Source organism: Culex pipiens, chromosome 3 (genome assembly GCF_016801865.2).
Source record: "Culex pipiens pallens isolate TS chromosome 3, TS_CPP_V2, whole genome shotgun sequence".
NCBI lineage: Eukaryota > Metazoa > Arthropoda > Insecta > Diptera > Culicidae > Culex > Culex pipiens.
This window is the reverse complement of record NC_068939.1, coordinates 49,788,827-49,800,847: the sequence shown is the minus strand read 5'-3', so window position 1 is coordinate 49,800,847 and position 12,021 is coordinate 49,788,827. Positions and strand designations below refer to the sequence as shown.

The following is a 12,021-nucleotide window of genomic DNA, read 5'->3' as shown; positions in this document are numbered from 1 at the left end:
AACGCGCCCTTTTCTCTTAGCCGTTTCGACTCTGACCCTCGTTGGTCAAAGGTTTACGAGCCGTTTCCACAGGCCACCAGCTAGGTTACACCTTGTCATCATGAATTTGACTAAACCAAGCCAACGTGGAGGTAAGAAAATAGGACACTTGCAATGAATCAGAGCTAAACTGTTTTGACCAACAGCACTTGGGATGTAGTTGGGCTCCTTCCGGGATGTTCCTCGCCTGGGCGTCAACCGACGAGGTATCATCAGTATCATCCACCCTTGGCCTGCTGAATCACAACTATTCATTTCTATATTCAAACTTTTATTTTGTTTCCAAAGACGTGTTTTGTGTGCAATTTCTTAAATTTGCTTTTCATAAAACATCTGCGTGATATTTGTCTATTAACAGTTTTTTTTGTAAGATGATGGTTTTCATGAACATGAAAAAGCTTCAAACATTTTACAAAACATGTTAAAATAGATGCAAAGAGCAATATAATTTCATTTAATAAAAAAAACTTGTTTTTGTTGTTTTATTCGTATGCATGGAAGAAAAGTACGTATCTTTAACAGGACCTCGGTCCATTTGCTAATGTGCAGAGAATTATCAAGCTATTTTGCAAAACTAACTACTAACTACCTCCTTAACTGGATAAAAAGTTGTAAACTAACAGGCTCTCGTCGCAAATTAACAATCATTTACAATTACTAACTACTAACGTACAGTTTAGAATTCTAATATAATTTCTTTAAAAAAAAACACTTTAGCAGGTATACAAAAATTATTAACATTCAAAAGCTATGCTTTTTTGCTTGTTTTTAAGCCGCTCTAAACCAAAAACAGTCGCGCCATTCCGCACGTCTTCGTCGTCGCAATTATTTTGAAGGCCATTTGGCTCAGACGGAAGAAACCTGAGGCTACTTGTGCTTGTTTTGCGCACACAAATCGAACCACAAACCGAAACAAAAACAAGAACGAACGAGCATATCAGGCACATAATAACAACACCAAAGGTGTGTCCAGCCCCTTTGCGACAGAAAGAGGGGGTGGAACAAAATAATTTTACTTCTAAAATTTTGATAACGGGCTTCTTTTTCTAACTTTTGAACCTTGTTTTTTGAGGGATGATTCGCAGTTTTTTTTTTGTTTTGTATTCAGCGATAAAGAAATTTAAACTTTGTTTTTCTTAACAACTTACAGCGAAAGCAGGTCGAAGAAGGTGTTCGCAAACTGCGTTCCAGCTGCTTCTGTCCTGTTATCTCGGGGATTGTGTCCTTTGAGTCGATCGTACCACTTTGGTGATAAAAATTTGCAGTCAACCGCCCAGCAGAATCGGTCCGCAGCAAACAGCTGATGAAATAGCAAAAAGTTTCTTCGCAGAGCCTTCAAAATGGATCCTTTTCTGGTGTGTTCTTCTCCTTCAAACGAGATCACAAATAATTTTTATCTTTTATCGTCCAGCAACTCGTGAAATCGCGTCAATTCCACGCCAAGCACCTTCACCAACCTGCAGGAAATCGCGGAGTGTCGTTTGCGAACCGATTCCGGACCGAAAAGTGGCCAAATTTAACGCACCGAGCACTTTTTGCGACGAAACAACAAACTTCAACTCTCTGACACGGACGACGACGACGGGGTTCTCTGGTTCTTTTTGCGATGTTTGTGTTTGCCTTTTTTTACTCGTCTGGTTTTTCTCCTTTGCAGGTTCTTTGTTTTCGGTTTTGCTTCGGTTTGTGTGCGCGAGCAAAAGTGACGTTTCGATGACAGCTAGAACCGTCATTTTTGACAGTTAGTGAAGGCAGTAATACCACAGACGCTGTTTCAGATGTGGGATTTTTCAGAGTAATTTTGAAATAAATGTTATCAATTTTAACTCTGTTTTTTTTGTTCACCTTATTTATTGCTTATTGCGAGATAAAATCACGTTTCTCCATCGCTGTGAGTGACAGTAGATTATTGCCGCCTAACTTATACCGCAGTGTAAAAATCAGCAAGTTGAACTGAAATTCTGCGTTGATTGGCTGTCTACTTGGTTTGTTTTGAATATTCGACGGTAACATTTCAAAAGGCATCATGTACATTTTGACAGTTTCTGGGTTATTGTATATTCTGAAAGTACTTCTAATTCTAGAGTAAATTTTCAAAAGGTCCTATGTGCAAAATACTCATTCTGAGAAATTTCATGTCGAAGTTTTGTGGAACATTTTTAAATCCTATTTAAACACGGTTGAGTATTGATCAATTCTAAAAACGCCCAAATGAACCTAAAATGATGCTTTTTATGTGTGATTAACGGAAATAATCAAAAGTCTGGTTTAAACTGATTTTTGAAGCAATTTGTTTCATACGACCCGTTAGTGCACATAGGACACGTTTCATAGGACAAATTTTGCACATAAGACATAACACATTGGACCAAACTCGTGTAGCATTGCACATAGGACTTTTTCAGATTAACTTTAAATCCTGATTTAAAAATAACAACTTTTTTATAATAACTATGATCACCCAATCCTGGCGCAACGTGTAGGTAACAGCTGATTGATAGCATGAAATGTTTCAATGCTTCCAGCGCGAAAGAGAGAAACCGTTAGGAGAACGAAACAACCAATCAGCGCTCTCGTCCGCAACTGTCAGATAGGTTCCTGGCAAATCATCCTATCCGGCAATGTAAATAATATTTTGCCGAGTACGCATAGAACTCTTCGTGTTTTGAAAATTGTGGTTGTTTTTTTTGCTTTTTGCCGTTTTTAAGTGTTTTAATGTTGTAAAGCTGAATAACTTGTGTTAAGGTAAGTTTTTTTTCGAGTTTCCAGTACGGTGACAGCTCATTATTTCGATGCCAACATTTCAAAAAGCATCATGTACAAACCATGCGTTTTGAGAAAAACGCATTTGAATGTTGAGCATCCATTTTCAATTACCATTTTTATATAAAAGCAAAATAAGATGTTCTAATGATAACAAACGATGAAAAACGTTGCTTTTGTTGATACTTGATCATCTATATTCAATAAAACATTATTTCCGTAATTTTATTTGAGAAAAACAAACATAACTTCTTTTGAAATCACCAACGTCGATATCACCCTGCTGTCACTGAGGGGGGCGCTTTGTTATGATTCGTTTTTCTTCGCCGAATGTACATGGCGCTTTTTTCATGTTGCTTTTTTTTCGTCACGAGGTTTATGTAGCCTTTTGTTTGACAGGTTGACAGGGCTATATAAACAGGTACTGCTGATGGCAGAGATTTTGTTTATGTTACTTTATTTAAAATCATGATTAAACAGACTTTACTGAAGTAACTTTTGCTCATTTTTGGTGGAGAGGTAGCTTATTAGAAGTACTTTCAGAACATACAATAACCCAGAAAGTGTCAAAATGTACATGATGCCTTTTGAAATGTTACCGTCGATTTGTTCGTTTTTTTCCTGCTTAATTTTTATTACAGATCTCGTCGGAAAACTACTTAGCTTGTCCAAATCTCGGTCAACTGTTTACAAATCCATGACGCAACAATAAGGATGATTTTGGGCGGGTTCGCGGCCACGCAATGCATCAAGTCAATTTAAATTTTCCAAGCAGGGAGACGATTACGACTTGGCAAAAAATTACCCGGACGGTAGCCAGCAACGAGCGGAAAGCCTAGAACAAGATGACCATCAACAAGTGCCGTCAACAGCCACAGGTCGTGATTTTGCTGTTCATCTGATGCTGATCTTTAACATGGACTTGAAAAATCTATGTACTAACTGCTTCAAGTCTGGTTTGTGGAATCGTTTTGAAAATTACCAAAACAATCTTTTAATTCAAAAAATCTCTTTCCAGAATGGTCATGACCGAGTACACCGAGCGGAAGAAGATGTCGAGCGACAGGATATGCATGGCCATTCCAAGCCGGTGAACAGGGTCAAGGTCGTCGGTCTGGCAAGTCCGTATCATTTTGCTCGATCCGGTCGATTGTTCGACTGCCAAAAGCATCGAGAAGGGAATCGTCTCCACCGCGACATGCTTAAACCTGAACGGCGTCCTGTTGAAGACGGTGCTGGATCTAGTAACCTGTTACGGATCAACACCGGATTAAAGTTTTGATCGTGTCCAGACTTTTGGGGCTGAGCATCTTTGTGATAGAAACTGTTAACCGTTAGCGTACGCGTGCAGTGCGCCAAAGATTACATTTTGACCAATATTCGATATTTGATTGACGACGTTGTAGGGTCTAAACGGTGGAAAAAGAGTGCACCTTTCGAGGCACGTTTCGTGATGTTGTCCGGCATGGTCGGAATGGTTCCGTTTACAAGTCTTGCCAACAAACAAAACCCGCATCTTTACGTTCGAGACCATCCCCAGTTCCTGTAGGGGATTCGGGGCCTCAAAAAGTACTTTGTTGCAATTATTGTATAAATAAAATGAATAGAAGTAGCATTATTCTTTTCATTTAACATACTTTTTTTATTAACAGGAATAAAAACATACAAGAACATGAAATTTTATGAACTTCTCTGCATTTCTATTTAATTTGGTGTTCCCTATTCAGCGTTGTTTTAAAATTGTCTTTTTGCAATTCCGTCGCGACACTACTTACTTTGCCTGTCATTATGCCTACTTTTCTCTACCAAAAGAAACAGAATCAAATAGTAACACTTTTCAAAATAAATGCTGAAAAGTTCTAGTGAACTTTTCAGCACTTATTTCGAAAAGTAATACTGTTATTTTTTAATTTAATTGAAAAAAACTACATGAACATTTCACTTATAATTCCATTCACAGGGTGTTTTTTTGAATTGCAAAAAACTTGATTTTTTCAGAGCGAGTCGTACATTTATCCAACTCGGTGAACCTCGTTGGGTAAATGTACGTGAATAAAAACTTTTTTTTACAGGTTTTTGGCGGTTTCTTGAAACTATATTAGATTTTGCATTATTATCGCATTTTTGACAGTATTACATTTATGTTATTTGTCCACGCAGTAAGCACCAGCATTCATCGTCGACTCTTGTCATTCCGGAACCGCTATTTTGTTCAAATTGATCATTCCATCCAACCTGTGAACCTGCGCTGACGGACAACAATTTCTGGGTGGTTGTAAACTGCGTGTTGAGAGGATCTGAACCCTGCTTTCTAGCTAATTACCTTCGTCAGGTAGCAGGTACTGGTCAATCTGCTAGTTAATTTGACCGTCTCTCCTTTCGTTTACCATCGTGCTCCTAGTTGTGCCGTCTCCGGTGATTATTGCCATCCAGCGGTTCGTTGACGCAAAAGTTAGAATTTAGAAGGAGCGTTTTCAGCAGGGTGATCTGCTGTACGTTACTCAGCTGGTCTAGTTGGCGTTCCCCTGGAAGATGGAATACCAGCGCTTGAAACACGCGTAGCAACAGCTAGATGACGGACATGACCGCGCATGTGTGTGTGAGTTCAACTTACACGCGATTGCTGCCTAAATGAAGTACTAAACATACAGGATTTTCTCAAACTTAATTTATTTATATTCCTGGTTTTGTTTTATTCAACACTCTCCCTCAACGCGCTGTGTATCACTTAAGTAAACCATACGCTTGATCAGCTCATTGATCTTTTCCTTTCGGTTGCCAAAGTCTCCGTCTTCGCCGTAGTGGTTGTACTTGCGCCAGTCACAGGTCGGAGTGTTGAGGCTTGTACGCGGCACGCAGCATCTGCTCGATCACGCGAAGAAGTCCGTAGTCGGGATTCGGTTGTATCGGTGCTTGGCGAACTTAAGCAAGCCCCAGGTGATGTCGGGGCGGTGATACGCAGCAAGTTCTTGGTGACTTTGTTCAGCTTGATAATGATACCACAGATACCGAAGGCAACCTTCGGCTCGCCCGGAATGTAGATGTTTCCGGCCTTCTTAACCTCGCGCGCCTTGTCCACCACCTCATGCTCCATGCGGGCATACTTCTTGGTGTACTTGGCCGCGCGCAGCAGGATCTACCTAACGCGGAGTAGCTTGACGGCCTGCAGCTAGCGGCGCAGATTTTCCGGGTGGGCCAACAACTTAGCCTTCGTTGCCTTCAGCTTGGATTCTGGCACCGCCGGCAGTTTTAGGGATTCCTTGGAACGTAGACGATTGCCCGCTCCCAACACTTCGTTCCACTCATTCCAGAATTCCACTCGAGATGATCCGAATCGGCCACCGTGCAAGGCGGAAATTTCGTTCGAAATGTGCTGTATTTGGAGGTGTGAGTTTAGCAATTGTTCACAGTAGGAAAATACCGAGGAACTTACCACTAGCGGTACGATCAGCGTAACATCGAAGAATGATGTCACTATACTCCGCCAGCAACACTGCTGAGCGCAGTAAAACATCAGCAGGTAATTTCACACCAGAACAGCACCCGCGATCAACAGCTGGAGACGGCAACTTCCGGATAAGTATCTTGTTCGAGTTCTGCTTGTATTGGACTACGGTTCCGTGCCGGACATAATGCGGCGTTTTGCACACCTCGACACTTCTGGGAAAAATTAAACAAACAAAAAATAATCATCACTCTCACTTTAAAACCTGTTAAAACTCTCTCCAAATCACTCCACTCCTTCAAAAAAAAACTGACTTATCTATTTTATGAAGACTTACCTCCATCAATGAAAAATCGCCTTTAAAAACAACAAAAAACTAAACCGTACAAAACGACCTATATGCACAAATTTTATGATTTTTTATGCTGCCTTGTTGGTGTTATGCTCCCATGTTTTTGGGTGGTAGTATCTGTCAAATTCGAGAGAGTGCAGATAGGTTGAATTGAACTTCTCTCTTTTGCTTTGACAGCATTGAAACATTTCATGCTCTCTTCCAGCTGATGACTACACGTTGTGCGTGGATTGTACAAATATGAAGATTGTAAAATATTTATGTTTTATAATTTTATTAAAAAACGACTTATACATATTTTCAAATAAACTCAGTAAACATGTACATAGGTCACTTTGATATGAACGTATGTGCGTCAGCATTAAAAATTATATTAATGTTTCATAGGTTGATTTGCTACGGTTCTATGTGCACGTTTCACTCGATTGCACATAGGACTCCCGTGTGGTAAAGCGACCTATATTTATTTGGTGTAGAATTTATTAAGAATGCTTTTAGGTTGTTTTGTATTTTATCAATAACTTTAAAAATAAAAGGCTTTGAAGAAATTGGATTAGCGGTGAGTGTAGTTTCCAGCTTGCAGAATGTAATGCAATAAATAACTCAGTTTGTTTACTTTTGTCGCATAGGACCTTTTGAAAATTTACTCTAGTAATAAGCTACCTCTCCACCAAAAATGAGCAAAAGTTACTTCAGTAAAGTCTGTTTAATCATGATTTTAAATAAAGTAGCATAAACAAAATCTCTGCCATCAGCAGTCCCTGTTTATATAGCCCTGTCAACCTGTCAAAGAAAAGGCTACATAAACCTCGACATAAACCTCGTGACGAAAAAAAAGCAACAAGAAAAAAGCGCCAAGCGAAGAAAATCGAATCATAACAAAGCGCCCCCCTCAGTGCCAGCAGGGTGATATCGACGTTGGTGATTTCAAAAGAAGTTATGTTTGTTTTTCTCAAATAAAATTACGGAAATAATGTTTTATTGAATATGGATGATCAAGTATCAACAAAAGCAACGTTTTTCATCGTTTGTTATTATTAGAACATCTTATTTTGCTTTTATATAAAAATGGTAATTGAAAATGGATGCTCAACATTCAAATGCGTTTTTCTCAAAACGCATGGTTTGTACATGATGCTTTTTGAAATGTTGGCTTCGAGTTCATCACTTTTTAGTTTGACTTTGACCAACCAACGGGGTACAAACTAAAAAAGACGAAGTGTAAACAAAGAGTCTATCCTGCTCGTTCCTAATGTAAACATCAACTGACGTGAGCAGGATAGACTCTTTGTTCACACTTTGGCTTCGACCCTATTACAATATTTTGCTTAAAGTGTCAAACGAAAAAGTGACCAACCACCGGGAGTTGAGTGTAAAAGCAAATGAAGATGTTCTAATGATAACAAACGATGAAAAACGTTGCTTTTATTGATACTTGATCATCCATATTCAATAAAACATGATTTCCTTCATTATATTTAAGAAAAACAAACATAACTTTTGTTATGTTATTTCTTTTGAAATCACAAACGTCGATATCAACCTGCTGTCATTGGAGGGGGTGCTTTGTTACGATTCTTGTTATGATTCATTTTTCTTCGCCGAATGTACATGGCGCTTTTTGCAAGTGGAAGGGAAGTTTTGTTATGATTCGCTTTTCGTCGGCAAATGTACATAGTGTCTTTTTCATGATGCTTTTTTTTTCGTCACGAGGTTCATGTAGTCTTTTATTTGTCAGGTTGACAAGGCGATATAAACAGGCACTGCTGATGCCAGATATTTTGTTTATGTTACTTTATTTAAAATCATTATTAAATAGACTTTACTGAAGTGACTTTTGCTAATTTTTGGTGGAGAGGTAGCTTATTAGGAATACTTTCAAAATATGTAATAACACAGGAAGTGTTAAAATGTACATGATGCCTTTTGAAATGCAGCCGTCTAAATGTGTATATGTGCACTAGGGTGGGTACGGATTTTGAAAAGTTCTCACATCAAGTTCTGGTGTGGTTCTCCTTGTAGGGCATACCCATAGGGACTCACACGCCAAATTTCAGCTCTTTTGGTTGAAAACTGGCTTGTCTCAAGCGGGTTCAAGTTTACATGGAAATTACTATGGAAAATTTTGAATTTTCGTTCATTCGCTCCTACAGGCCTGGGGGAAACATGTAGAAACTTCTAGGATGACCAGAAATGAGCGGAATCGTCTGGAGAACAACTTTCCCTAAGATACCAGGTCGATTCGGTCAACCCCCATCGAGCTCAACGGCAATACATCCGGGGTTTTCGGAACCAACCGTTTTCCTTAGCATGCTATGAATGCTTGCTGAACACCGCGACGCCACATGTCAACAGCTACCACGTGATTGTAAAATTTTCACCATAACATTTTTTTTTCTTATTTGGAGGTTTAGAATACAGCTAAATAGTATCAGGACCACCATAAATGATAATTCTATAGTTCAAAAAGTAATGAAAAGTGATTTTTATAGGTGATGCTAGTCCACGTGGTGGCTGTTTGACATGTGGCGTCGCGGTGTTCATCAAGCATTCTTAGCATGCTAAGGAAAATTTGATGTTTTTCTGGGGAAAACGGTTGGTTCCGAAAACCCCGGATGTATTGCCGTTGAGCTCGATGGGGGTTGGACGAATCGACCTGGTCTCTTAGGGAAAGTTGTTCTCCAGACGATTCCGCTCATTTCTGGCCATCCTAGAAGTTTCTACATGTTTTCCCCAGGCCTGTAGAAGCGAATGAACGAAAATTCAAAATTTTCCATAGTAATTTCCATGTAAACTTGAACCCGCTTGAGACAAGCCAGTTTTCAACCAAATGAGCTGAAATTTGGCGTGTGAGTCCTTAAGGGTATGCCCTACAAGGGGAACCACACCAGAACTGAGAACGTTTCAAAATCCGTACCCACCCTAATGTGCACACCGGTTCCTATTGAAAATTGTAAAGTACATATTAAATATATTAAATATATTAAATCAAGCAAAACATTGTAATAGGGCCGAAGCCGAAGTGTGAACAAAGAGTCTAGGGTTGTCTATTATAATAATTATAATACCGATCAAAAATCCTCTGCACGCCTAAATCCCTTTGGCTAGTTGTCGCACTCACAGCTATTTTCATGGTGTATTTATCAAAATGGCACGACAAGATTGAAAATTCATTCATATGAAGAGGGACAATAATGCACGAAGTTTTTGTAGAATGTCTCAGGATTGATATTGAATTTTGGAGATCTTTGAAGTTCAAAATGTGAGGCATTAAGAGCAGCACAAAATGCATGCCTTCCTTAACTCAATTTGCTTAAATGCACGTGCGACAAGTTTGGCGACAAGACAGGCCGTCAGCGACGAAGTGCGGTTATTGTTTCTTGATGCAATTTCTTAATTTAGTTTTGTTGATTTGCTAGATTTTATTTTATTTTGTAAATAAATTTTCAATGTATGTATGTATGGATTATTTAAAAAATATACCGCTTTGATTTTTCCTGAATTTTAGTATTTTCAGATACATTTGACCAATTCGTCACTTTGGTATTATTTTTTTTTATTTTTCAAAGCAAATCATAAATAATTGCATAAATAATTTTCTTTGCAAAATCATATCAAGTTTTCGCCGCAATCGAAGCACGCCACGTGATTGTTTCTCCAAAACTGCCAAAATTTCAAAACTGAAAAGTCTACTTTGTTCATCAGGCCAAAAACGTCATTCGAAAAGGTTTCAAAACGTTCTCCTCGACAATCTACGTGTCCACGTGGCCAACGGTCATGTTTGCCCGATCCCACAAATCCCTGGCGCTGATCCACCACTACCAGTGCCTGGCAAAGGGTGTCGCCGGGCCACGCTATCCGACGTGCTTTATCCCGATCCACATTTGGGACCAAAAACCATCCAGAATGATGTCCACGGAACCGAGACCATCCTCACCAGAACCGTCATCCGATACCAAAAAGCTGTTCGTCATCGCGTCGTCCAAATCCGCCCCCAACCTGGCGGGCGAAGGCAGCAGCGTGGTCAACCATCTTCCTCCGAAGCCCCGGTTGGACCGCACCAACGGTGACCAGTTTAAGGCCCCGGCGTGGCTCAAGGACCAAAACTGGCAACAGCTGGCCAGCCAGGGTAAGGACCGGCTGGTGGCCATGGTGGGAACGATCTTTGCCCGCGAAACCGTTGACCGCATCCGGAGTGGACTGATGACGGCCTGGGAGATGAGCGTCCGCACGGCCAACTCGATCGTCTACTGGTGCCGGGTGTTTATGGATTCGCGGGAGTACTTTTACCTCCGGTACTACACGTTGCTGGTGCTGGAGAATGCCGTGCACTATGCGCGGCTCGGGTTCGGAGCCGTAATGCGCCGGATGCGGACCGTTTCAAAGGAGTGACCAAGATTCTTGAAATTGTTAATATGAAGTAATGTAATCATGTTCAGAACTAATAAAATATCGCTTAAACATTTGACTATAAGGAGTTTGTTTAAGTTGTTGTCGCTATTAATTTGAGTGATGAAAAGTGCAACTTTTTTTTTTAAACATAAATCGACGGTAACATTTCAAAAAGCATCATGTACATTTTGACACTTTCTGTGTTATTGCATATTCTGAAAGTACTCATAATAAGCTACCTCTCCACCAAAAATGAGCAAAAGTTACTTCAGTAAAGTCTGTTTAATCATGATTTTAAATAAAGTAACATAAACAAAATCTCTGCCATCAGCAGTCGCTGTTTATATAGCCCTGTCAATCTGTCAAACAAAAGGCTACATAAACCTCGTGACGAAAAAAAAGCAACATGAACAAAGCGCCATGTACATTCGGCGAAGAAAAACGAATCATAACAAAGCGTCCCCCTCAATGACAGCAGGGTGATATAGACGTTGGTGATTTCAAAAGAAGTTATGTTTGTTTTTCTCAAATAAAATTACGGAAATAATGTTTTATTGAATTTGGATGATCAAGTATCTATAAAAGCAACGTTTTTCATCGTTTGTTATCATTAGAACATTTTATTTTGCTTTTATATAAAAATGGGAATTGAAAATGGATGTACAACATTCAAATGCGTTTTTCTCAAAACGCATGGTTTGTACATGATGCTTATTGAAATGTTGGCGTCGAAATGAGTGCTAGGGGAAATATTAGGGTGTTTCAACCAAACAAAAAAGTTCTCAGATTACGGCAAACCGAGGTTCCTCTTGTAGAGGATACCTATAGGGACTCTCATGCCAAATGTCAGCCCATTTGGTTGAGAATTGGCCTGTCCCCAGCGGTTCAAAGTTTACAAGGAAATTACTATGGGATTTTTGTGCTTTTCATTCAATCGTTCCTACAGGTTTGGGGACAACATTGATTCACTCGGAATAAAGACAGTTGTGTAGGGAATGGTCCAATGAACACATTCCAGAAAGAATTAGAGTTG

At 39.6% G+C, this 12,021-nt stretch overlaps 1 protein-coding gene and 1 pseudogene across 1 annotated transcript in view; both read right to left on the bottom strand.

The window, feature by feature from the left end:
- The window catches only part of LOC120413262 (guanine nucleotide-binding protein subunit beta-1-like), a 71,956-nt gene that overhangs the window by 6,296 nt on the left and 53,639 nt on the right, over window positions 1-12,021 (bottom strand). The window lies entirely within an intron of this gene.
- LOC120413261 (uncharacterized) lies at window positions 5,197-6,720 on the bottom strand (annotated as a pseudogene).